At 40.3% G+C, this 26,900-nt stretch overlaps 3 non-coding genes and 4 pseudogenes across 3 annotated transcripts; all 7 read left to right on the top strand.

Annotated features, from left to right (window-relative positions):
- The first annotated feature begins 351 nt into the window (after positions 1-351).
- On the top strand, positions 352-470 carry LOC120043160. The gene has a single exon (XR_005476330.1). It is a non-coding gene; the product is annotated as a 5S ribosomal RNA (ribosomal RNA).
- A 691-nt stretch (positions 471-1,161) lies between these two features.
- Positions 1,162-1,311, top strand: LOC120043146 (annotated as a pseudogene).
- A 732-nt stretch (positions 1,312-2,043) lies between these two features.
- LOC120043159 lies at positions 2,044-2,162 on the top strand. The gene has a single exon (XR_005476329.1). It is a non-coding gene; the product is annotated as a 5S ribosomal RNA (ribosomal RNA).
- Positions 2,163-2,853: 691 nt separating this feature from the next.
- LOC120043141 lies at positions 2,854-3,002 on the top strand (annotated as a pseudogene).
- Positions 3,003-20,514: 17,512 nt separating this feature from the next.
- LOC120043191 lies at positions 20,515-20,664 on the top strand (annotated as a pseudogene).
- A 680-nt stretch (positions 20,665-21,344) lies between these two features.
- Positions 21,345-21,463, top strand: LOC120043169. Its single transcript, XR_005476338.1, has one exon. It is a non-coding gene; the product is annotated as a 5S ribosomal RNA (ribosomal RNA).
- Positions 21,464-22,160: 697 nt separating this feature from the next.
- LOC120043190 lies at positions 22,161-22,310 on the top strand (annotated as a pseudogene).
- Positions 22,311-26,900: the final 4,590 nt, after the last annotated feature.

The raw sequence follows: 26,900 nt of genomic DNA, 5'->3' as shown, positions 1-26,900 counted from the left end.
GCACAGAACAATGCAATAGGTTTTCAACATCCAGAGCTTTTGTGTATTTATTGTGGCTAGTAGGATAGCTGCATGGGAAACTGTTGCTGATGATGTATTTGTCAGAAGTCATTGTATTTGTCCGTTTTTTCCCACAAGGCTGAAATATGTGCCCTCGCTTTGAAATGTTAGCAAGGTTTGTTTGTATTTCATCCAACTATCTGTGCTAAAAAGTGATGGCTACAGTATATGTAATTTCTTCCACTTTTTGAGTGAGCCAAAGTTCAAGCTGCTTATCTAATTGGTGAGAATGCAATGTCTGTTTATCAGACTCACTTTGACTTTATATGGTGTACCAAGAGATGTACCTTCGCTTACGGCCATACCAGCCTGAATATGCCCGATCTCGTCTGATCTCGGAAGCTAAGCAGGGTCGGGCCTGGTTAGTACTTGGATGGGAGACCGCCTGGGAATACCAGGTGCTGTAAGCCTTTTGTCCACTAGGGGGTGTGGCATTATTTCATCAGCAACACTGCCTTGTAGTAAGCATTTGATGCTGAATTGACTAAATGCAGCTTCTATGGGCTAGTCTCCCCTGCCCTTTTAATACGATCAAAGTTCCTTGTGTTGTCAGGGAGCAACTGCCTTTTATTTATAAGACAAATAAGAATATTGTTACTGAATGCAGCTTGTGTGTGCTCTGTGCTCCCTCGCCCTGTTCAAATGATCAAAGGAAATAATGCTGGTGAGGAGTGGAACTGGACTGGTGTCTGATGGCCCTGTGTTTTCCATGTTGGAATTACAACCCTTCTTTTATGGAGTAAATCAAAAGCACAAGAGAATCTGAGATGTTATCGATAATAAATCAATTGGTTTCATGCATTTGTCTGTGTGTGTGTGTGTGTCTGAATGTGATTGTATTTCGTCATATCGCAAACATTTGTGATATCAGATAGGTTAAGATATTAAAAAGTAATTGGTGATTTTTTCGACAGTGTTGCATGATGGGAATCTAGTGGTTCACTGATATAATCTAGTAAACAAAATAAACTACTTTTTCACCACTCTGTGTGCAAGTGCATTCCTAAACGGCATTTAACGCAGGTCGATGTGATATGATATTATCACAACAAAAAGTGGTTCCCGTTAGAGGAAAAAGTTGGCACTGGAGAGACTTGCCCTCCACTAAGCAGAAGAAATACTGTGATCAAGAAGGTGGTTGACCCAGTGTGAGGCTCAGCCATTCCACTCTGGCAAGGCTGACGCCTTTTGAATTTTCCAAATGTGGGAATCTCGAATGCAAAATTTATGGTAGTGGTCGTTTGCAAAATTTATGGTAGTGGTCGTTTGCAAAATTTATGGTAGTGGTCGTTTGCGCTTTACCCTGATATCTTTGTTAATGATAAACCGTTGCTTGGCGGCAGGCTTAAGGATGACTTGAGTCAACCGACTGTGCTTATGGAGATCTTTGAAGTCAGTTGTGAAAGAGACTTTGTGGACCAATCGAAAGGTGGAAACATTTGTTTGTAGCAAAACATTGTTGGCATTTTGTCGAAACATTATGTTGCGAAATGCAGCATTGTATTTATGCCACGCTGGTACTTCAATCAAGAGATAGTTGAGTAGCCACTCTAACCCCCCCCCGGTCATGATGTGTCATACGCGCCCCATGCGCTTCCAATATGAAATTGTCCATACATGCGTTCCTCCTTAGCACAGAACAATGCAATAGGTTTTCAACATCCAGAGCTTTTGTGTATTTATTGTGGCTAGTAGGATAGCTGCATGGGAAACTGTTGCTGATGATGTATTTGTCAGAAGTCATTGTATTTGTCCGTTTTTTCCCACAAGGCTGAAATATGTGCCCTCGCTTTGAAATGTTAGCAAGGTTTGTTTGTATTTCATCCAACTATCTGTGCTAAAAAGTGATGGCTACAGTATATGTAATTTCTTCCACTTTTTGAGTGAGCCAAAGTTCAAGCTGCTTATCTAATTGGTGAGAATGCAATGTCTGTTTATCAGACTCACTTTGACTTTATATGGTGTACCAAGAGATGTACCTTCGCTTACGGCCATACCAGCCTGAATATGCCCGATCTCGTCTGATCTCGGAAGCTAAGCAGGGTCGGGCCTGGTTAGTACTTGGATGGGAGACCGCCTGGGAATACCAGGTGCTGTAAGCCTTTTGTCCACTAGGGGGTGTGGCATTATTTCATCAGCAACACTGCCTTGTAGTAAGCATTTGATGCTGAATTGACTAAATGCAGCTTCTATGGGCTAGTCTCCCCTGCCCTTTTAATACGATCAAAGTTCCTTGTGTTGTCAGGGAGCAACTGCCTTTTATTTATAAGACAAATAAGAATATTGTTACTGAATGCAGCTTGTGTGTGCTCTGTGCTCCCTCGCCCTGTTCAAATGATCAAAGGAAATAATGCTGGTGAGGAGTGGAACTGGACTGGTGTCTGATGGCCCTGTGTTTTCCATGTTGGAATTACAACCCTTCTTTTATGGAGTAAATCAAAAGCACAAGAGAATCTGAGATGTTATCGATAATAAATCAATTGGTTTCATGCATTTGTCTGTGTGTGTGTGTGTGTCTGAATGTGATTGTATTTCGTCATATCGCAAACATTTGTGATATCAGATAGGTTAAGATATTAAAAAGTAATTGGTGATTTTTTCGACAGTGTTGCATGATGGGAATCTAGTGGTTCACTGATATAATCTAGTAAACAAAATAAACTACTTTTTCACCACTCTGTGTGCAAGTGCATTCCTAAACGGCATTTAACGCAGGTCGATGTGATATGATATTATCACAACAAAAAGTGGTTCCCGTTAGCGGAAAAAGTTGGCACTGGAGAGACTTGCCCTCCACTAAGCAGAAGAAATACTGTGATCAAGAAGGTGGTTGACCCAGTGTGAGGCTCAGCCATTCCACTCTGGCAAGGCTGACCCTTTTGAATTTTCCAAATGTGGGAATCTCGAATGCAAAATTTATGGTAGTGGTCGTTTGCAAAATTTATGGTAGTGGTCGTTTGCGCTTTACCCTGATATCTTTGTTAATGATAAACCGTTGCTTGGCGGCAGGCTTAAGGATGACTTGAGTCAACCGACTGTGCTTATGGAGATCTTTGAAGTCAGTTGTGAAAGAGACTTTGTGGACCAATCGAAAGGTGGAAACATTTGTTTGTAGCAAAACATTGTTGGCATTTTGTCGAAACATTATGTTGCGAAATGCAGCATTGTATTTATGCCACGCTGGTACTTCAATCAAGAGATAGTTGAGAAGCCACTCTAACCCCCCCCGGTCATGATGTGTCATACGCGCCCCATGCGCTTCCATACATTAAGGGAAGTGTGAGACGGGAGCCATATGATCGGTGAAGATTCTCCCATTGCGAATGTACGGTCCCTTACTAGACGTCCGACTTCGTCTCAGAAAATCGCGGACGGCGTCGGGCCGAGGGCGGGGGGGAGCTCTTTCAGGAAGTCATCGAAGAAATCGTCTCGGACGTTCGGTCACCGTTTTATAAAAATAACAAATTTTTGACTTGGACTCCGCATTCTCGAAAATTCCCACAAGGGGGCAAATAAATCATATTGCAGGCGCACGAACACGGTGCAAACGAGCGCGGCCTTTTCTCCTAAACGGAAAATATTTCGAAGACGAAACTCGGCGAGCGTAGGTTTGGAGTAAAGGGAAGTTGGCCCCGAACAAGATGGCGTCGAGGCCTCTGCGCTTTTTGAGTTATGGCCATTTTTCTGGGATTAAAGGTCAAAAACGCAAAGTAGGGTGCAATTTGACCGCTTCACGTCAAAGTACATAAGCATACGGTGTCAGGAAAAAAAGAACCAGCCGTTTATCTATCGTAATTTAAGAGAAATCGTACATTGTCCATTTGGTGATGTTCACGAAGAGGAATTTTTTTTTCCAAAAATTCACAGATCCAGTTGCAGTTTGTTCACACGAACATTTTTAAAGTGGGTCTCGAAGCTCTGCGAGAATTCTGTGATTTTATGTGATTTTATGAAGTAACACACACTCATTTAACCCTCTGTTAATAAGTCAGTTCTTAACATAAAGACTTAAAACTCAATATTAAATAAGAGCCTACCCCAAGGAGGGTATGTGTTCACGTTCAGCTTCCTATGTCAACTGGAAGTACCTTAAAATGGTGCATAGGGTCAGGTTTGAAGGGTAATAAAGGTCAGATCTTTTCAAAACTTCACTTGTGTGATTAGACAACCCTCATGAAGTGTAATCAGTCATTTTTCCCAACAGATGTCAAAGAAAAGCTCTCTCACACAAACACACACACACACAAAAAGGAAGGATGGAGTGAAAAAGTACGGTGCTTAACTTTTACCGCCTCTCAACCCCGTATCCGGGATCACCCCCCACCCCCCCCACACTGATTAGCATCGCTAGCATAGCTTCACAAGTAAATAGTAGCATCTAAATATCATTAAATCACAAGTCCAAGACACCAGATGAAAGATACAGATCTTGTGAATAAACCCATCATTTCTGTTTTTTAAAATGTTTTACAGGGAAGACACAATATGTAAATCTATTAGCTAACCACGTTAGCAAAATACACCATCTTTCTTTGTCCACCATTTTCTCTCTCCACCACTAGCTATCACCAATTCGGCTAAACTAAGATATTGATAGCAACAAACCAAGACAAAAACTCATCAGATGACAGTCTGATAACATATTTATGGTATAGGATAGGTGTTGTTAGAAAAAAGTGCATATTTCAGGTAGAAATCACAGTTTACAATTGCACCGACCATCACAAATCGACTAGAATTACTAGATAGAGCAACGTGTATGACCAATTTACTCATCATAAAACATTTCATAAAAATAGACAAAGCATAGCAATGGAAAGACACAGTTCTTGTGATTTCAGACCATATTTCAGATTTTCTAAGCGTTTTTCAGCGAAAACACAATAAATCGATAAGTTAGCATACCACATGTGAAAACGTTAGTAGAGTATGAATTCAAGGCAAAGGGAGCTATAACGTTATCATCGCCAAAATATATTAATTTTTTCACTAACCTTCTCAGAATTCTTCCGATGACACTCCTGTAACATCATTTTACAACATACATATACAGTTTGTTCGAAAAGGTGCATATTTAGCCATACAAAACCGTGGTTATACAATGGAAATAGTCACAACTCAAGCATCAAAATGAGGGACGTCAGCTTTCAGAGTGATCTAGTTTAATCGAAAGCTAATCATATACTTGACTAAAAAATACAGAGTTGACAGGAATCGAAAGACAAATTAGTTCTTAATGCAACCGCTGACTTACATTTTTAAAATTATCCTTACTTTTCAATACAGGGTTCGCCAAGTGAAGCTATACCAAACAAAATGGCGAAATATGCGTTTAAAATATTTCGACAGAACAACGATTTATCATATTAAATATTGCTTACTTTGAGCTGTTCTTCCATCAGATTCTTGGGCAATGTATTCTTTCTTGGGTTTAATCTTCTTTTGGTCGAAAGATGTCCTTTGTCCGTCTAAATGCCCGCTAACGTTCGACCGGGACCCCGAAATGTGCCCGGTGCTTCACATAGAAATGCATCAAAATCGCACTAAACGGATATAAATTGCTATAAAACGGTTTAAATTAACTACCTTATGATGTTTCTAAGTCCTATATCGAATTAAATTACAGACGGATACATTTTACGTTGATAACCGAGCCTTTGAAAATGGCATCCGGAGGTGTCTTCCTGCGTAAAAGCGAGCGTCGAAAGGGGGGCTACCCTCACTCCTTGGTCCTTTATAACCTCTGAGAGCTACGCAGAAGGCCCATTCCACTTCTCATTGGTTACTGACATCCAGGGGAAGGCGGGTGCAGTTCGTGTCGTTCCATAGGATATACACAGACTTTTAAAACTGATCTGAAATCAGAGCTTCGCTCTCAGACCTTTCACTGTCTGTCATGGATTTCGCTGTAGAAAGAGTTCTGGGTCACCCACAGACATCATTCCAACTTTGTATGAAACTAGAAAGTGTTTTCTATCCAATAGAATTAATAATATGCATATTGTACGAGCAAGAATTGAGTACTAGGCAGTTTAATTTGGAGACGACAAAATGCTAATTCGGAACAGCACCCCCTGTAGTCGCAAGAAGTTAAAGACACACAAAGCCTGCAATGGCATGACTATTATCTCCAGGCCGTGCCGAGTTCAACGAGATGCCCCGCTTGACCGTAGCTCGCTCGGTCTGAGCGCAGCGACCGTTACAAGAAAATGGACCCAAATGACCTTTTGACCTCATGTCAATTTTATTTGCTTTTGGGAGACAGAGAGAGATCCGTTAAGGTTAGAAGCACAATTTCACCTCAGGAATGTTCTTAAGGTCCTCCCGATCTGTGCAAGCCTAACCTTGACCTTGTGGCATTAACCCTTAACAGTTAAAAGCTGGTGTTTACATCAAACAATTTACAATGACATGTCGCCCCATAGGAATACATTGACTGCACCTCTCAATTCAACCTGAAGCCTATGTGGGTTATGAATGTCTTATGAACCTGTCTTTGATGTCAGTCCATCAGGCCACCATGAGGTCTACCTGTGTCGATTCTAAGCTTCCTGGAGCAACCGGAAGTGGTTAAATCACCCTAAAAGTGTTTGCCATAGCCAACCTGCAGTTTGAGAGAAATAGTGCATTCAGCCCTATGTAAATCAGTCAATTTTTAACATACAGACTTAAAACTCAGGATTCTGTAACAGCCTACTCCAGTGATGATATGTGTTGATTTATAGCTTCCTGTGACAACCGGAAGTGCCATAACTGGTGTCAAATGGGCTGTTTCGAAGGGTTAAAAATGTCAAATCTTTCCAAAACTTCATATATGTGAATAGACAACCCTCATGAACTGTAAATCAGTCCTTCATCCCATCAGATTTCAAAAATAAAAAATACACACCGACACAGAAATGATGGAGGGACACACTGAGGGGCTAAGAGGCAGACAGTGCCTGCAGTAGTTACTTTTGTTCCAACTTTTAAAGAACCGTCAGACCTAGAGTTCTGAAAATTTACAAACCTGTTCTAGACCTCAGGTCGATTGTGCACTGTGAATTATATGGCTCTAGAAGGTTCTCGGATCGATAAAAAGCATTGTGTATTTGCCATGTTTTCAATTCATTTTGACCTCAACGAAACGGACGACATTTAGAAAAGTCCCAGAGTCTCAAGACTAGGTGCGTTGAAACCGGCTCGGCCCATAGAGACAGACCCCAACGAGCCTGTTTGATTGCTCATTCAAGGACCCCGTAGCAAGGCAATGAAAAAAGTGGCATTTCAGCACCAATTAGGGTTTTGCTCGGGCACCGAATGACCTATCGAGCCGAAACTTGGGATTCGAGGTCGCTTCACATAGGGCTAAACATAATGTGTGAACTGGACCCGCAGCTAGAACATAACTACGTATTATTTGTTTTATTATGGTTTAAATAGAAGGCGCTGTGAATTTTGGGCCTGCTCTGAAATATGTTATAGTTGGCTTCTAAAGGAGTTGGAAAAAGTGAGTTTGGAGTCAGATGGTATCAGTTTGGTGTCTGAAAATATCTATTTGACTGATGGACACTGACTTGCTCGTTGACTTTTGTACATTTGCAATATGTTTCAACGGGGAGGAACCATGAGGAAAAAGCGACATGATGAAATTTCACGAAACGAGCGATGGAGAGGAACCACTATCACTGCCCGGCCATCCTGAGGTCATCAGACCGTTGACTTTTGCATTTCTAAAGTATTTAAGAGAATGTACGTTACATTTGCAATATGATTCAACATCACATCATATTGCAAATGCACGTTACATTTGCAATATGATGTGATGTTGAATCATATTGCAAATGTAACGTGCATTCTTTAAATACTTTAGAAATACAAAAGTCAACGTCCTGATGACCTCAGGATGGCCGGGCAGTGATAGTGGTTCCTCTCCAACGCTCGTTGCGTGAAATTTCATCATGTCGCTTTTTCCTCATGGTACCTCCCCGTTGAAACATATTGCAAATGTACAAAAGTCGACTAGCAAGTCAACTAGCAAGTGTCAACAAAAGTCAACTAGCAAGTGTCCATCAGTCAATTGGATATTTTCAGACACCAAACTGATACCATCTGACTCCAAACTCACTTTTTACAACTCCTTTAGAAGCCAACTATCACATATTTCAGAGCAGGCCCAAAATTCACAGCGCCTTCCATGAATGCACCAAAATAGCATTCTGAAATCACCACTAAAATGACATCGCCATATTCTCCAGGCCGTGCCGAGTTCAACGGGATGCCCCGCTTGACCGTAGCTCGCTCGGTCTGAGCGCAGCGACCGTTACAAGAGAACGGACACGAATGACCTTTTGACCTCAATGTCAATTTTATTTGCTTTTGGGAGACAGAGAGAGAACCGTTAAGGTTAGAAGCACAATTTCACCTCAGGAACAATCCTAAGGTCCTCCCGATTTGTGCAAGCCTAACCTTGACCTTGTGGCATTAACCCTTCACAGTTAAAAGAAGGCGTTTACATCAAACATTTTACAATGACATTTCGCCCCATAGGAATACATTGACTGCTCCTCTAAATTCAACCTGAAGCCTATGTGGGTTATGAATGTCTTATGAACCTGTCTTTGATGTCAGTCCATCAGGCCACCATGAGGTCTACCTGTGTCGATTCTAAGCTTCCTGGAACAACCGGAAGTGGTTAAATCACCCTAAAAGTGTTTGCCATACCCAACCTGCAGTTTGAGAGAAATAGTGCATTCAACCCTATGTAAATCAGTCAATTTTTAACATACAGACATAAAACTCAGGATTCTGTAAAAACATACTCCAGTGATGATAAGTGTTTACTTTTAGCTTCCTGTGCAAACCGGAAGTGCCTTAATTGGTGTCAAATGGGCTGTTTCAAAGGGATAAAAATGTCAAATCTTTCCAAAACTTCATATATGTGAATAGACAACCCTCCTGAACTGTAAATCAGTCATTCATCCCATCAGATTAAAAAAAAAAAAAAAACACACCCACACAGAAATGATGGAGGGACACACTGAGGGTCTAAGAGGCAGACAGTGCCTGTAGTAGTTAGTTTTGTTCCAACTTTTAAAGAACCGTCAGACCTAGAGTTCTGAAACTTTACAAACCTGTTCTAGACCTCAGGTCGATTGTGCACGGTGAGTTATGTGGCTCTAGAAGGTTCTCAGACCGATAAACAGCCTCGTGTATTTGCAATGTTTTCAATTCATTTTGAGCTCAACGAAACTGGCGACATTTAGAAAAGTCCCAGAGTCTCAAGACTAGGTGCATTGAAACCGGCTCGGCCCATAGAGACGGACCTCAACGATTCTGTCCGATTGCTCATTCAAGCACCCCGTAGCAAGGCATGGAAAAAAGTGGATTTTCAGCACCAATTAGGGTTTTGCTCGGGCACCGAATGACCTATCGAGCCGAAACTTGGGATTCCAGGTCGCCTCACATAGGGCTAAACATAATGTGAATATTGGACCCGCAGCTAGAACATAACTACGTATTATTTGTTTTATTATGGTTTAAATGGAAGGCGCTGTGAATTTTGGGCCTGCTCTGAAATATGTGATAGTTGGCTTCTAAAGGAGTTGGTAAAAGTGAGTTTGGTGTCAGATGGTATCAGTTTGGTGTCTGAATATATCTAATTGACTGATGGACACCGACTTGCTACTTGACTTTTGTACATTTGCAATATGTTTCAACGGGGGGGTACCATCACAAAAAGCGACATGATGAAATTTAACACAACGAGCGATGGAGAGGAACCACTATCACTGCCCGGCCATCCTGAGGTCATCAGGACGTTGACTTTTGCATTTCTAAAGTATTTAAGAGAATGTACGTTACATTTGCAATATGATTCAACATCACATCATATTGCAAATGCACGTTAGATTTGCAATATGATTCAACACATCATATTGCAAATGTAACAGTGTGTGTTATGTTTGCAATATGATTCAACACATCATATTGCAAACGTAACAGTGTGTGTTATGTTTGCAATATGATTCAACACATCATATTGCAAATGTAACAGTGTGTGTTATGTTTGCAATATGATCCAACACATCATATTGCAAACGTAACAGTGTGTGTTATGTTTGCAATATGATTCAACACATCATATTGCAAATATAACAGTGTGTGTTTGCAATATGATTCAACAGTGTGTTATGTTTGCAATATGATGTGGTGTTTTTCACTGTTGAATCATATGCAAATGTAACGTGCATTCTTTAAATAAACCCTATGTGGGTTATGAATGTCTTATGAACCTGTCTTCAATGACAATCCATCAAGCCACTATGAGGTCTACCTGTGTTGATTCTAAGCTTCCTGGAGCAACCGGAAGTGATAAAATCACCCTAAAAGGGTTTTGCCATACCCAACCAGCAGTTTGTGATATATAGTGCATTCAACCCTGTGTAAATCAGTCAGTTCTTAACGTATAGACTTAAAACTCAGGATTCTGTAAAAGCATACCCCGATCAGGATAGGTATTTACTTATCGCTTCCTGTGCCAACCGGAAGTGCCTTAAAATGGGGTCATAGGTGCTGTTTCAAAGGGTTAAAAAAGTCAGATCTTTCCAAAACTTTAAGTGTGTGATTAGGCAACCCTCATGAAGTGTAAATCAGTCATTTCTCTAAACAGATGTCAAAGAAAAGCTCACACACACACACACAAGTCCAAACTGTTCGTGCACCTGGTATTTTTTTGGGGTTACCAGGTGCCATGTTTCAAGATGGTTGAAATTGCGTTTAGGGGCATCCAGACCTCCATACCCGCTCTGGGAGCACTATTCTACGGCCAAAAATCAATGGGGGCTGGCCTGAGTGATTTATGGAGGTTTTCACAAAAACTCAGAAAATATTCAATGTTTTTTTTCTGGAAAATATTTTACGCTTTTTCTTCTCGAGTCAATGGGGTACGTGAATGATTTATGGAGGTTTCCAAACAAAGTCAAAAAATATTCTATGTTTCATGTTTTGGGTTACCAGGCGTCATTTTTCAAAACGGTTTTAAATGCTTTTAGGTGTCATCCAGACGTCCATGGGAGCACTATACTACGGCCCCAAATCAATGGGTGCTGGCCTGAGTGATTTATGGAGGTTTGGGGGGTGATACGTTTTTTCTAATTTATTCACATTTTTGACTTCGTATTAAATCAGATTGCAAATGCACAAAACATATTCCTTAAGTCCAAATAAAAATGTCCAAAAAATTATGTTAATAAAATTTGACAAAAGTATTTTCATACAGTTCTTACACATGTGTAATTGACATAAAAATCGAAAGAATTTCGAAAAACGTTCCAGAAAGCACTTTTTTAAAGGGGGTGATACGTTTTTTCCAAATTTTTGACATTTTTGACTTTTGACTTTTGACTTCCTAAGAAATCACATTCCAAATGCACAAAACATATTCCTTAAGTCCAAATAAAAATGTAAAAAAAATTATGTTAATAAAATTTGACAAAAGTATTTTCATACAGTTCTTATACATGTGTAATTGACATAAAAATCGAAAGAATTTCGAAAAACGGTCCAGAAAGCACTTTTTTAAAGGGGGTGATAAGTTTTTGCCAAAACTTTCAAAATTTCAAAATTTCAAAATATGACTCTTGGGTCTTGACTTGCGTTACAGTAAGCCTATGAAAAATTAAGATGGAACACACTCGCCCACTATAGGATTTTTGGGGTGTTACACAGCTCATTTACAATATGGCATTTGTCATCAACTTTGGACGAAACAGCGCCGGATGTAATGTGAAATCCCACACAATCCCATCGTGTATATGGTCCGCTCGGTGCCAATAAGTTGCCATGTTATTTTGTACAATTGAGGGGGGACTTCCCTTACAATATGAAATTGTCCATACATGCGTTCCTCCTTAGCACAGAACAATGCAATAGGTTTTCAACATCCAGAGCTTTTGTGTATTTATTGTGGCTAGTAGGATAGCTGCATGGGAAACTGTTGCTGATGATGTATTTGTCAGAAGTCATTGTATTTGTCCGTTTTTTCCCACAAGGCTGAAATATGTGCCCTCGCTTTGAAATGTTAGCAAGGTTTGTTTGTATTTCATCCAACTATCTGTGCTAAAAAGTGATGGCTACAGTATATGTAATTTCTTCCACTTTTTGAGTGAGCCAAAGTTCAAGCTGCTTATCTAATTGGTGAGAATGCAATGTCTGTTTATCAGACTCACTTTGACTTTATATGGTGTACCAAGAGATGTACCTTCGCTTACGGCCATACCAGCCTGAATATGCCCCTTTTTGGAAGTTTCAGGAAGTGAGTGAGCAGCAGGTGTTGGATTGTTTGTGGATTGTTTGTAGAGAGAAAATCGTTTTTGGTTTTGCTGGTTTATATACTTTAAGTTTGGAAGTTTGTGTGGGGAGTGTAGCTTATTTTCTTTGTAAATATTTGCGTTTTTATCCCCCAACGGCGTGAGCTGTTTGGGGGATTCTAAGTAAAATAATTGGACGGATACAATGGCTTCGACATCAAGAATAACAACAACAATGAGAATGGACAACGGAGAAAAAAGAGCGTCGAATGAAGAGTTGAGGAGAAGAAAATATGAGAAAGAATTGACGGTGAACGTGGAAGTTATTGGAGAAGAAAAAATAACAACGATGGAATTGCTGAGAGGAATAAAAGAAGTATGTGGAATGATATTGGGATGTAGAATGAAGGACAGAAATAAGTACGAAATAACCATGTCACACGCGAAAGGAAAAGAAAGACTACTAGACGGGCTAAAAATAAAGAGCTGTCAAATAATGGCGAAAGAACTGGGAAATGATGAACTTGTGGTGTCCTTTTTGAACCTGCCGGCATATATTACGGATGAGGAAATACATGACAAATTACAAGGATGGAATGTGAACGCAACAACACCAATCAAGAGGAGGATGTGGCCAGGAACGGACATTGTGGACGGGACGAGATTTTGTAAGGTGAAGTTTACGGACAGTGTGCAATCATTACCTTACTCAACCAAATTCAATACTGTAGAAGGATTTGAATATTTCCGAGTGATCCACGATAACCAAGTTAAGGTATGTAGACTATGTATTCAACCGGGACACATACTCAAAGAATGTCCAGAATTTGTATGTCATAAATGTGGTGAACAAGGACATTATGCCAGAGAATGTTCGAACATCGGTGATATGTGTAGAAGGTGTGACAGACCTAAGGACAGATGTAAATGTAAGAAGGAAAAGGATGTCTTATTTCTGCAAACACTGGACCTCATTACTGAAGAAGAGGTTGAGAGGAGTGAGACTATGGAGGGGGAGGAAGAGAGTGATATGGAAAGTGTGTCGCAGGTGATTCCAGAGACAGCTATAGATATGCTTGGAGAGTATGTAATGCCTTCTGGCAGTACTCGAGACGCAGTCTTGGTCTCTGCTGCTGACAAGGTGGAGCAGCAGCACATGATTGGTGAATTGGATACACAGGTAGAGATGGTGCAAGGTGCTTCTCAGGTGCCTGAACCAGCTTTAAACCTGTGTGAAAATGAAACCAAGGAGAGGGCTGGGTCCACTGGAGTTGATGGCACTGTTAAAGAATGTTTTACAAAAGGCTTGGATGTTGCTCCCCTTACAAGTACAAGTCAGGAGTCAGACGAAGAAATAGATATTGAGGATTTTCAGCGGTTTGCTAGAAATAAGAGAGCATTAGTGAAAGCTAAGGAGGTGACGGGATCTGGAAAAAAGAAAAAGTCTATTTTGAAATGACATGTTTGTTTTTGGCTATATTTCTGCATATATTAACAATGATTAGAGTTGCATCACTAAATGGCAACAGTTTAAGAAATATGAACAAATTGGAGCAGGTTTTGGTGTCTGTTGAAACGGACATGTGGTGTTTTCAAGAGACTAATTGGACGGACGCCAAAATGCTGGAAATTAAGAGCAAATGGTCTGAGCTCATTTTTTGTAGTCACGGAAGTGATAAAACATGTGGAGTGGCTATTTTGGTAAAAAATGATGTGGTTAAAAATGTCAAGCAGGTATATGCAGATAATCAGGGAAGAATTATTGTTATTGAGTTTGAAGTGCAAAATGTCATTTTTCGTCTAATTAATGTTTATGCTTCGAATATTGAAGCGGAAAGGAGAGATATGTTTAATAACCTAAGAACACTGTGTTCAGAGAACTGTATACTAGTAGGAGATTTTAACGTGAAGTGTACTAGAATGGATGTCTCGAGATGTGATAGTTTCAGACATGATTCGTCTAGAAATGCTTTACGGGAATTAATGAATAAGGAAAATCCTGTTAGATATATGGAGGGCTGAAAATGTAAATAGAAGAGAGTTTTCGAGAAGGCAGGTGGTGTTAAATGAACTAAAACAAAGTAGAATTGATTTATGTTTAGCAAAGGTAGATGTGGTACAGCAGGTTCAGAAGATGACATATAATTTTACAGCATACAGTGATCATGCAGTAATGTCATTTCAGATAGGTTTTGCTGTGGAGATGAGGGGGGGAGGTGTCTGGTGTTTAAATGCCAGTCTGTTAAAGGAAGAAAGTTATATAAAGGAAATTGTTGAATGTATCGAGGATGAAATGTCTAATGTACTGTTAAAAGAGAATGTGTGTTTATGGTGGGAGGAAGTGAAAGTTAAAGTAAAAAACAGGAGTATTAGGTACTCTAAAAATCGTAACCGTTTAGATAAGCAGAAAGAAAAAATGCTTAGAAATAGGATGTTACATGAACTTGAAAAGGCTGATGCTGATCCAGACTATGATGTTGTGAACTATTTGAAAATCCATGCAGAGCTAGGGTTTTATGAAAAAAAGAAATGTTTAGGGGCTATTGTTAGGAGTAAGGCACAGTACGCCTTGGAGGGAGAGAAATGTACTTCCTTTTTTCTGGGGCTTGAAAAACGAAAGAAATTTAACCTTTCACGAGTATCAACCCCGTATCCGGGATCACCCCCCACCCCCCCCACACTGATTAGCATCGCTAGCATAGCTTCACAAGTAAATAGTAGCATCTAAATATCATTAAATCACAAGTCCAAGACACCAGATGAAAGATACAGATCTTGTGAATAAACCCATCATTTCTGTTTTTTAAAATGTTTTACAGGGAAGACACAATATGTAAATCTATTAGCTAACCACGTTAGCAAAATACACCATCTTTCTTTGTCCACCATTTTCTCTCTCCACCACTAGCTATCACCAATTCGGCTAAACTAAGATATTGATAGCAACAAACCAAGAAAAAAACTCATCAGATGACAGTCTGATAACATATTTATGGTATAGGATAGGTGTTGTTAGAAAAAAGTGCATATTTCAGGTAGAAATCACAGTTTACAATTGCACCGACCATCACAAATCGACTAGAATTACTAGATAGAGCAACGTGTATGACCAATTTACTCATCATAAAACATTTCATAAAAATAGACAAAGCATAGCAATGGAAAGACACAGTTCTTGTGATTTCAGACCATATTTCAGATTTTCTAAGCGTTTTTCAGCGAAAACACAATAAATCGATAAGTTAGCATACCACATGTGCAAACGTTAGTAGAGCATGAATTCAAGGCAAAGGGAGCTATAACGTTATCATCGCCAAAATATATTAATTTTTTCACTAACCTTCTCAGAATTCTTCCGATGACACTCCTGTAACATCATTTTACAACATACATATACAGTTTGTTCGAAAATGTGCATATTTAGCCATACAAAACCGTGGTTATACAATGGAAATAGTCACAACTCAAGCATCAAAATGAGGGACGTCAGCTTTCAGAGTGATCTAGTTTAATCGAAAGCTAATCATATACTTGACTAAAAAATACAGAGTTGACAGGAATCGAAAGACAAATTAGTTCTTAATGCAACCGCTGACTTACATTTTTAAAATTATCCTTACTTTTCAATACAGGGTTCGCCAAGTGAAGCTATACCAAACAAAATGGCGAAATATGCGTTTAAAATATTTCGACAGAACAACGATTTATCATATTAAATATTGCATACTTTGAGCTGTTCTTCCATCAGATTCTTGGGCAATGTATTCTTTCTTGGGTTTAATCTTCTTTTGGTCGAAAGATGTCCTTTGTCCGTCTAAATGCCCGCTAACGTTCGACCGGGACCCCGAAATGTGCCCGGTGCTTCACATAGAAATGCATCAAAATCGCACTAAACGGATATAAATTGCTATAAAACGGTTTAAATTAACTACCTTATGATGTTTCTAAGTCCTATATCGAATTAAATTACAGACGGATACATTTCAAGTTGATAACCGAGCCTGTGAAAATGGCATCCGGAGGTCCCTTCCTGCGTAAGGGCGAGCGTCGAAAGGGGGGCTACTCTCACTCCTTGGTCTTTTATAACCTCTGAGAGCTACCTAGAAGGCCCATTCCACTTCTCATTGGTTACTGACATCCAGGGGAAGGCGGGTGCAGTTCGTGTCGTTCCATAGGATAGACAGAGACCTTAAAAACTGATCTGAAACCAGAGCTTCGCTCTCAGACCTTTCACTGTCTGTCATGGATTTCGCTGTAGAAAGAGTTCTGGGTCACCCACAGACATCATTTCAACGTTGTATGAAACTAGAAAGTGTTTTCTATCCAATAGAATTAATAATATGCATATTGTACGAGCAAGAATTGAGTACTAGGCAGTTTAATTTGGAGACGACAAAATGCTAATTCGGAACAGCACCCCCTGTAGTCGCAAGAAGTTAAGAGTTATATTGTAGAATTAGAAAATGAAAAAGGTGTAAAGGTAAATGATTTTGTTGACATCTTAGATTCAGTTGAATCCTTTTACAGAAATCTTTATAAAAAGAATGATGTGGACAAAGTGTGTGTTGCAAAAGTGTTGGAGAAAATCAGTGCCAAAGTATCTCAGGCAGATAGAATGATGTGTGATGAAGATATTTCAATTGTGGAAATCAAGAAAGCAATTGAGAACACTCAAGGAAATAAAAGTCCAGGTTTGGATGGTTTAACAAATGAATTCTATAAAGCGTTTGTGGATATTTTGGCACCCATTTTATTGAAGGTTTTTCAGTATATGGAAGAGAATAAGGAAATCCCTGAGTCTATGTCAATTGGTATGTTAACCATCTTGTTTAAAAATAGAGGCAGTAGGTTAAAGTTAGAAAATTATAGGCCTATTAGTCTTCTGAATTCAGATTATAAAATACTGACTAAAGTTTTGGCTAATAGGATGAAAATGGTGATTGGAAGTATTATTACATCAACACAAGCCTACGGAATACCCGGAAGAGATGTTGCCGATGTAATTTGTACAATTAGAGATGTTGTTAATCAAATGAAAAATGAAGGTGGTATAGTTTTAAGTTTAGATTTTAAGAAAGCTTTTGATAAAGTGGAACATAGTTTTCTACTACAGACTTTGGAGAGGTTTGGTTTTGGGCCAAAATTTGTATCTTGGATTAACTTGTTGTATAGTGGAGCAAAAAGTTGTGTTAAATGTAACGGAGTGTTAACAGATACTTTCCCTATAGAGAGGTCAGTAAGGCAGGGTTGTCCTTTGTCAGCTCTGTTGTACAGTGTTTCTACGGAACCTTTAGCTGTTTTAATACTTGGAGACAAAGAGGTGAGGGGTGTTGGAATCCCAGGTGGTGGTGTCAGTGTTATACATCAGTACGCTGATGACACTACTTTTACTGTGAAGGATGTAGGTAGCATTGAAAGCATTATGAAAATCATAGATATCTATTGTAAGGCATCGGGGGCTGAAGTTAATATAGAGAAGACGGAAATTATGTTCTTTGGGGATATCAATGCAAATAAGTGTGAGATTCCATTTAAGGTAGCTAAGGATTTTATGAAGGTGCTGGGAGTACATATTGGTGTAGAGGAGAAAGAGGCAAGGGATATAACTTGGACAGGGATCCTCAATAAAATCAAGCAAACTTTGAATTTCTGGAAAAATAGAAAATTAAAGTTAAAAGGTAAAATAATTGTAGTAAATGCTTTGGTATCATCTAAACTTGTGTATGTTTTGGGAGTTCTAGACATGCCAGAGTGGATTCTAAATGAATTGAATAATGTGGTGTCTAATTTTATATGGGATGGTAAAGGTGTTAGAATTGCGCAGAAAACATTGATAGCAGACTATGATGATGGAGGTTTAAAACTTGTAGATTTTGATGTTAAAAGAAAAGCTATTAGGATAAAAATAGTAAAGAAATATTTGTATGACAGCTTAGATTATGGCTGGAAACATTTTTTCAAAGTCTATTTAGATGAGAGTGGTGGATGTGAAGATAATGGTTTGTTGATGGGTCTTAAAAGGAAAATGTGTGAAAAGGTACCAGATTTTTATAAAGAAGTGTTAAATGCATGGGCAGAGTTGTTGCCTAATGTGTATTATGAGTGTGGGCATATTGACCTAATTATGAATCATCCTGTTTTTCTGAATGAGAAACTTAAGTACAAAGAAAAGGTGTTATATAGTGAAGTATTCATGAGTGCAGGTCTTAGACAAATAAAAGATTACACATATGAGGTAATTCCAGGTTTTTTTCCTGAGGAAGCTATTTTTGATACCATCCATGAATGGGATGTAGAGGTGGGTAGGGGAACAGTGAGAAATATGTATGAGAAGATAAAAGACAGTATACCAAGTAAATGGGTGGATTTAATAAATAGTGAAGTTGTTAGGGAAGATTTATTTGTCTTTCCAAATTTGTTTATTGGTAACAGTAAGGAGAAGGCTCATTTATCTAGTATCCCAGTGAAAAGATTCTATAAAATAATGGTAGAGAAAAATGTGAAAAGGCCAGCTGCGGAGAAAGTTTGGAAAGGAATTTTTCCGACTTTGGACGTAAAAAAGATATGGAAAACTTTAAATGTAAAATATAATAGTATGGAATGTGAAAGTAACGATTTTAAAATAAGGCATAATCGTATATATACAAAAGTGGTTTTACATCAAATCAATAGGGAAATAAATAGAGAATGTGACTTATGTGGTGAGTCACCGGAAAATTTAATGCATTTGTTTGTGGAATGTAAGGAGTTAAAAGATTTATTTTGTAAAGTAAAGGGAATGATTCATAGAAACTGGGGGGGTGATATTTTGAAAAAATATGTGTGGGATGAATTGGTGTTATTTGGCGTGTCTGGTAAATGTGAGGGTGTTAATGTGGGTTTGTTGAATGTTGTTTTGAGTTTCTTGAGGTATGCTATTTTTTGTAGGAGGAATTATGCTTTTTTTGAGGGGAAGAAGGTAAGGGTGTGGGATATTTTTGTAGTATTGTTAAAGAAGCATATAGATATGTTTTATTGTTATGGAAAGGAATGTTTTGATGAAGCTTTTGTGGAGGGGAGTGGGTTGATTTCAAACGTGGATGGTGGAAGAATCACTTATAATTTTTGAAAGTATTGGTATGTTTATTAATTTATTGGTTTTCATAGTTGTTCGGAAGAGTTGATTTCAACATGCCTGTTTTGTGAGATTGGAATTTATGTTAGGCTTTTATTAGTTTTTGTTGTATTTTATTTATTTGAGTTCTTTGATTTGATAGGGGGTGAATTGTTCACCTGCCTATGTTAGTCTCGGTTTTTGTGTATTGTACATTTGATAAAATATTGTAATTGAAAAAAATTTATAATAAAAAAATAAAAAAAAATAAAAATAAATATGCCCGATCTCGTCTGATCTCGGAAGCTAAGCAGGGTCGGGCCTGGTTAGTACTTGGATGGGAGACCGCCTGGGAATACCAGGTGCTGTAAGCCTTTTGTCCACTAGGGGGTGTGGCATTATTTCATCAGCAACACTGCCTTGTAGTAAGCATTTGATGCTGAATTGACTAAATGCAGCTTCTATGGACTAGTCTCCCCTGCCCTTTTAATACGATCAAAGTTCCTTGTGTTGTCAGGGAGCAACTGCCTTTTATTTACAAGACAAATAAGAATATTGTTACTGAATGCAGCTTGTGTGTGCTTTGTGCTCCCTCGCCCTGTTCAAATGATCAAAGGAAATAATGCTGGTGAGGAGTGGAACTGGACTGGTGTCTGATGGCCCTGTGTTTTCCATGTTGGAATTACAACCCTTCTTTTATGGAGTAAATCAAAAGCACAAGAGAATGTGAGATGTTATCGATAATAAATCAATTGGTTTCATGCATTTGTCTGTGTGTGTGTGTGTGTGTGTGTCTGAATGTGATTGTATTTCGTCATATCGCAAACATTTGTGATATCAGATAGGTTAAGATATTAAAAAGTAATTGGTGATTTTTTCGACAGTGTTGCATGATGGGAATCTAGTGGTTCACTGATATAATCTAGTAAACAAAATAAACTACTTTTTCACCACTCTGTGTGCAAGTGCATTCCTAAACGGCATTTAACGCAGGTCGATGTGATATGATATTATCAGAACACAAAGTGGTTCAAGTTAGCGGAAAATGTTGGCACTGGAGAGACTTGCCCTCCACTAAGCAGAAGAGATACTGTGATCAAGAAGTTGGTTCACCCAGTGTGGTGCTCAGCCATTCCACTCTGGCTGGGCTGACCCCTTGCGAATTTTCCAAATGTGGGAATCTCGATTGCAAAATTTATGGTAGTGGTCGTTTGCGCTTTACCCTGATTTCTTTGTTAATGATAAACCGTTGCTTGGCGGCAGGCTTAAGGATGACTTGAGTCAACCGACTGTGCTTATGGAGATCTTTGAAGTCAGTTGTGAAAGAGACTTTGTGGACCAATCGAAAGGTGGAAACATTTGTTTGTAGCAAAACATTGTTGGCATTTTGTCGAAACATTATGTTGCGACATGCAGCATTGTATTTATGCCACGCTGGTACTTCAATCAAGAGATAGTTGAGAAGCCACTCTAACCCCCCCGGTCATGATGTGTCATACGCGCCCCATGCGCTTCCAATATGAAATTGTCCATACATGCGTTCCTCCTTAGCACAGAACAATGCAATAGGTTTTCAACATCCAGAGCTTTTGTGTATTTATTGTGGCTAGTAGGATAGCTGCATGGGAAACTGTTGCTGATGATGTATTTGTCAGAAGTCATTGTATTTGTTCGTTTTTTCCCACAAGGCTGAAATATGTGCCCTCGCTTTGAAATGTTAGCAAGGTTTGTTTGTATTTCATCCAACTATCTGTGCTAAAAAGTGATGGCTACAGTATATGTAATTTCTTCCACTTTTTGAGTGAGCCAAAGTTCAAGCTGCTTATCTAATTGGTGAGAATGCAATGTCTGTTTATCAGACTCACTTTGACTTTATATGGTGTACCAAGAGATGTGCCTTCGCTTACGGCCATACCAGCCTGAATACGCCCAATCTCGTCTGATTTCGGAAGCTAAGCAGGCTCGGGCCTGGTTAGTACTTGGATGGGAGACCGCCTGGGAATACCATGTGCTGTAAGCCTTTTGTCATCTAGGGGGTGTGGCATTATTTCATCAGCAACACTGCCTTGTAGTAAGCATTTGATGCTGAATTGACTAAATGCAGCTTATATGGGCTAGTCTCCCCTGCCCTTTTAATACGATCAAAGTTCCTTGTGTTGTCAGGGAGCAACTGCCTTTTATTTACAAGACAAATAGGAATATTGTTACTGAATGCAGCTTGTGTGTGCTTTGTGCTCCCTCGCCCTGTTCAAATGATCAAAGGAAATAATGCTGGTGAGGAGTGGAACTGGACTGGTGTCTGATGGCCCTGTGTTTTCCATGTTGAAATTACAACCCTTCTTTTATGGAGTAAATCAAAAGCACAAGAGAATGTGAGATGTTATCGATAATAAATCAATTGGTTTCATGCATTTGTCTGTGTGTGTGTGTGTGTGTGTGTCTGAATGTGATTGTATTTCGTCATATCGCAAACATTTGTGATATCAGATAGGTTAAGATATTAAAAAGTAATTGGTGATTTTTTCGACAGTGTTGCATGATGGGAATCTAGTGGTTCACTGATATAATCTAGTAAACAAAATAAACTACTTTTTCACCACTCTGTGTGCAAGTGCATTCCTAAACGGCATTTAACGCAGGTCGATGTGATATGATATTATCAGAACACAAAGTGGTTCAAGTTAGCGGAAAATGTTGGCACTGGAGAGACTTGCCCTCCACTAAGCAGAAGAGATACTGTGATCAAGAAGTTGGTTCACCCAGTGTGGTGCTCAGCCATTCCACTCTGGCTGGGCTGACCCCTTGCGAATTTTCCAAATGTGGGAATCTCGATTGCAAAATTTATGGTAGTGGTCGTTTGCGCTTTACCCTGATTTCTTTGTTAATGATAAACCGTTGCTTGGCGGCAGGCTTAAGGATGACTTGAGTCAACCGACTGTGCTTATGGAGATCTTTGAAGTCAGTTGTGAAAGAGACTTTGTGGACCAATCGAAAGGTGGAAACATTTGTTTGTAGCAAAACATTGTTGGCATTTTGTCTAAACATTATGTTGCGAAATGCAGCATTGTATTTATGCCACGCTGGTACTTCAATCAAGAGATAGTTGAGAAGCCACTCTAACCCCCCCGGTCATGATGTGTCATACGCGCCCCATGCGCTTCCAATATGAAATTGTCCATACATGCGTTCCTCCTTAGCACAGAACAATGCAATAGGTTTTCAACATCCAGAGCTTTTGTGTATTTATTGTGGCTAGTAGGATAGCTGCATGGGAAACTGTTGCTGATGATGTATTTGTCAGAAGTCATTGTATTTGTCCGTTTTTTCCCACAAGGCTGAAATATGTGCCCTCGCTTTGAAATGTTAGCAAGGTTTGTTTGTATTTCATCCAACTATCTGTGCTAAAAAGTGATGGCTACAGTATATGTAATTTCTTCCACTTTTTGAGTGAGCCAAAGTTCAAGCTGCTTATCTAATTGGTGAGAATGCAATGTCTGTTTATCAGACTCACTTTGACTTTATATGGTGTACCAAGAGATGTGCCTTCGCTTACGGCCATACCAGCCTGAATACGCACCTGTTGTTGGGTAATTGACACAGGTGTGAGTGATTGCGCTGAGTCTGAGTGTTTGCTCCAGAGAGTTTGTGTTTGAGTTTTTGGGCTTTTTGAAGTACAATCTCCTTTTTGTGAATTGATTAAGTTTGAGTTATAGTTTGGGGTTGTTCCCCGACAGCATATTGCTGTTTGGGGGACTTTCCTCCTGTCGTTTTTGAGGATGGATACAATGGCTTGGACCCACGCTGGTAAAAAGATGACGAACAAAGGAAACATGGAAAATGGCGCTACAACAAGACACAAGCAAAGGTATGAAAAGAATTTAACAGTGGCTGTGGAAATTATGGGAGAGGAGAAAATTACAATGATGGAGCTATTGAGAGGGATTAAAGAAGTTTGTGGACTGGTCTGCGGATGTCGGGTCAAAGATGAAAAACGATATGAAGTGACGCTATCAAGTGCGAGAGGGAAGGAAAAACTGATGGATGGATTTAAAATCCGGAGCTGTCGAATCATGGGAAAGGATCTTTCGCTGGATGAGATGGTTGTATCCTTCTTAAACCTCCCAGTATATATTACAGACGAGGACATCACAGAACGGCTAAGAGCATGGGGTGTGTCTGCTGTATCACCGGTGAAAAGGCGCTACTGGCCAGGGACGGAAGTTGCCGATGGGACGCGCTTCTGCAAAGTAAAGTTCACAGACACTGTGCGCTCGCTGCCATATTCGGCCAAATTTGAAACGATGGAAGGGGCTGAGTATTTTAGAGTAATACACGATCGTCAGGTGAAGGTCTGTAGGCTGTGTATCCAGCCAGGGCACGTGCTACGTGAGTGCCCTGATTTCGCATGTCATAAGTGTGGTGAGCAGGGGCATTACGCACGAGAGTGCAATGGGAGAAGAGAGCGCGGTTGTGTTGGATGCGGGAGGAGTGTTGTGCAGTGCTCATGTTCCCATGGTGAAGATGCTCATGACTTGGCATCACAGGTCTTCAGCGGAAATAGTGTCATGGAGGAGAGCGAGATGGAAGGAACGGGGGATGAGATCGGCATGAGCGAGCAGTCCCAGGGAGAGAGGGAGGGCGAAGAAGACCAGAGGCAGTCGGAGGATGAAGCAGAGACGGGGCCTTGTCCTGTAGGAAAGGAGGCATTAAAGGATGGAGGGATAAGTTCAAGCCTGGATGATGTGGAGTTGGAGGGCGTTCCTCGTGGAGAGGGGGGGGTAGAGTGGTTTGAAAAAGAAGCACATGGAGAGGCATTGGCTTCGGGTTCTGCAGGTGAAGTGGAGATCCTGACTGGGTCTGAAGTCCAGGGAGGCTACTCTAGGGAGGTGGATCCTGCAAGGGATGACTCTTATAAACGAAAAGGGTCGGAAGAAGAGCTGACGGAGGAAGAGAAGGAGCACATACAATCTCTGCGGAGGGAGAGTAAAAGGAACATGATTACCAGGAAAAAAAAAAGGTAAAAGATCATTCAGGAAGGACTGGATTCATCCCCTCCTCTTTATATTCATAATGGTGAGAGTTGTATCTATCAACACTAATGGACTTCGTAGCAAAGAAAAGCTAGAGCTAGTGTTGGAAGCCTTTTCTGCGGACATACTATGTCTTCAGGAGACTCATTGGACTGAGCCGTATATGGACAATGTAAGGCAGAGATGGAATGGACAAATATACGTAAGTAATGGTACTGTGCGGGCATGTGGGGTAGCTATTTTGGTAAAACACAATGTTGTGTCTAATATAAATTTGTTATGTGCTGACACTGTGGGTCGAATGGTGAGAGTGGGTTTCACTTATCAAGATGTAGAGTACTCGTTATACAATGTGTATGCTCCTAATAAAGAAATTGATAGGAGGGTTATGTTTATGTCAATGGGGGGATTATGTGGGAAGAACTGTCTGCTTGTGGGAGATTTTAATGTATGGATGGATAGGCTAGATGCCTCAAGTAGCGCACATTTTGGCTCTGACTCATCTAGGGGAGCGCTAGTAAGGCTAATGCGGGATGAGGATTGGGTGGATATATGGAGGGAGAGGAATCCAGATAAGCGGGTGTTCTCTCGAAGACAAGTGGTGAGGGGTGAGCTCAAGCAGTCACGTATAGATTTGTGTCTCGCTCATAGAGAGGTTGCGCACTTGGTTGCGGGGGTAGAGTATTCTCAGACATTTTTTAGTGACCATGATGCTCTGCTTTTCCGGCTGGGTGCATCAGGGGAGGGGAGGGGGGGGGGTTTGTGGTGTCTTAATGCCAGTCTGCTGAAGGATGAGGGGTTTAAGGCAGCAGTGAAAGAGTGTGTGAAAGACGCCGTGTCAGATCCTCTATTTGAGTCTGATGTGAGTGTGTGGTGGGAAGGATTAAAAGGGGAGTTCAAGAGGCTGGCAATATCTAGTGCAAGACAGGCAAATGTGTTAAGGAGGAGGGAGGAGAGGATTCTTAAATCCCGCCTGTTATTGGAATTAGAAAAGGTAGAAAACTGTCCAGGCTATGATGTTACAGAGTACCTGAGGGTGAGGGAGGAGTTGAGGGTAGTAGAGAGGCACAGGTGTATGGGGGCAGTGGTGAGGAGTAGAGCACAGTATGTGGTGGATGGGGAGAAGAATACTGCTTTTTTCCTGGGGTTAGAAAGGAGGATGCAGGAAAGGAGTTTTCTAACAGAGCTGTTAAATGAGAGAGGGGAGAGGGTGACAGATCTGGAAGGAATTTTAAATACAGTGCATTCCTTTTATAAGGGCTTATTTACGTCGGGCGGGGTAGATGAAGTGAGTATGAGAAGAGTGTTAGAAGCAGTGGAGGCTAGGGTGTCGACTGAGGATGCAGAGATGTGTGATGCTGATTTTACATTGGCAGAGATTAAAGCTGCTATCTTGGGCCTGAACTTAAATAAGAGCCCGGGTTCAGATGGTCTGACTGCAGAATTTTACCGAGAGTTTAGGGACATACTGGCCCCACTGATGCTGCGTGTGTATGTGTGTATGGAGGAGAAGAGGGTAGTCCCTGAATCTTTAGCTATGGGTGTGTTGACTATGTTATATAAAGGGAAGGGGAGCAGACTGAAATTAGAGAACTACAGACCAATAACCCTTTTGAACTCAGACAATAAGGTGCTAGCTAAGATAATGGCAAATAGGTTGAATAAGGTGATGGGAAGCATCATAGCACCTACTCAGGCCTATGGAGTTCCAGGGCGGGATGTAGTGGACACCCTCTGCACTATCCGAGATGTAGTGAAGCAGATGCAGGAAGTGGGAGGGGCGGTGCTCTGTCTAGATCTGAATAAAGCTTTTGATCGGGTGGAGCATCGGTTCCTATTAGAGGCTTTGGCAAGATTTGGGTTCGGGCCTCGTCTTAAAGAATGGGTGAAGCTTTTGTATGGGTCAGCTTGCAGTGTCGTTAAATGTAATGGTGTGCTAACTGATTCCTTTCCCCTGGGCAGGTCTGTTAGGCAGGGTTGTCCATTGTCTGCATTGCTATACAGCATCTCAGTAGAGCCTTTAGCGGCGTTTGTAAAGCGTGATGGAGGAGTGCATGGAGTGGACCTCCCGGGGGGAGGCGTCAGTGTAATGCATCATTATGCTGATGATACCACATGTACTGTGCGGGATGGAGAGAGTGTGAATTGTCTGATGAAGTGTTTTGATGTGTATGGGAGAGCTTCTGGGGCTAAGGTGAATGTAGAAAAGTCACAAATGTTATGTGCTGATGATAATGTTATAAGTACATGTAACATTCCTTTTAAGACTGTTAAGGGGCATGTGAGAATTTTAGGTGTGAATATTGGGGTAGATGAGCGGGAGGCGAGGGACTTAACTTGGACAGGGGTGATTAATAAAATAAAGACGACTTTAAATTGTTGGAAACAAAGGAAATTAAAATTGAGGGGGAAAGTGGTGGTGGTGAA

The sequence above is a fragment of the Salvelinus namaycush genome, unplaced genomic scaffold, assembly GCF_016432855.1.
Source record: "Salvelinus namaycush isolate Seneca unplaced genomic scaffold, SaNama_1.0 Scaffold877, whole genome shotgun sequence".
NCBI classification, from domain to species: domain Eukaryota; kingdom Metazoa; phylum Chordata; class Actinopteri; order Salmoniformes; family Salmonidae; genus Salvelinus; species Salvelinus namaycush.
This window is presented reverse-complemented; position numbering and strand designations above follow the sequence as displayed.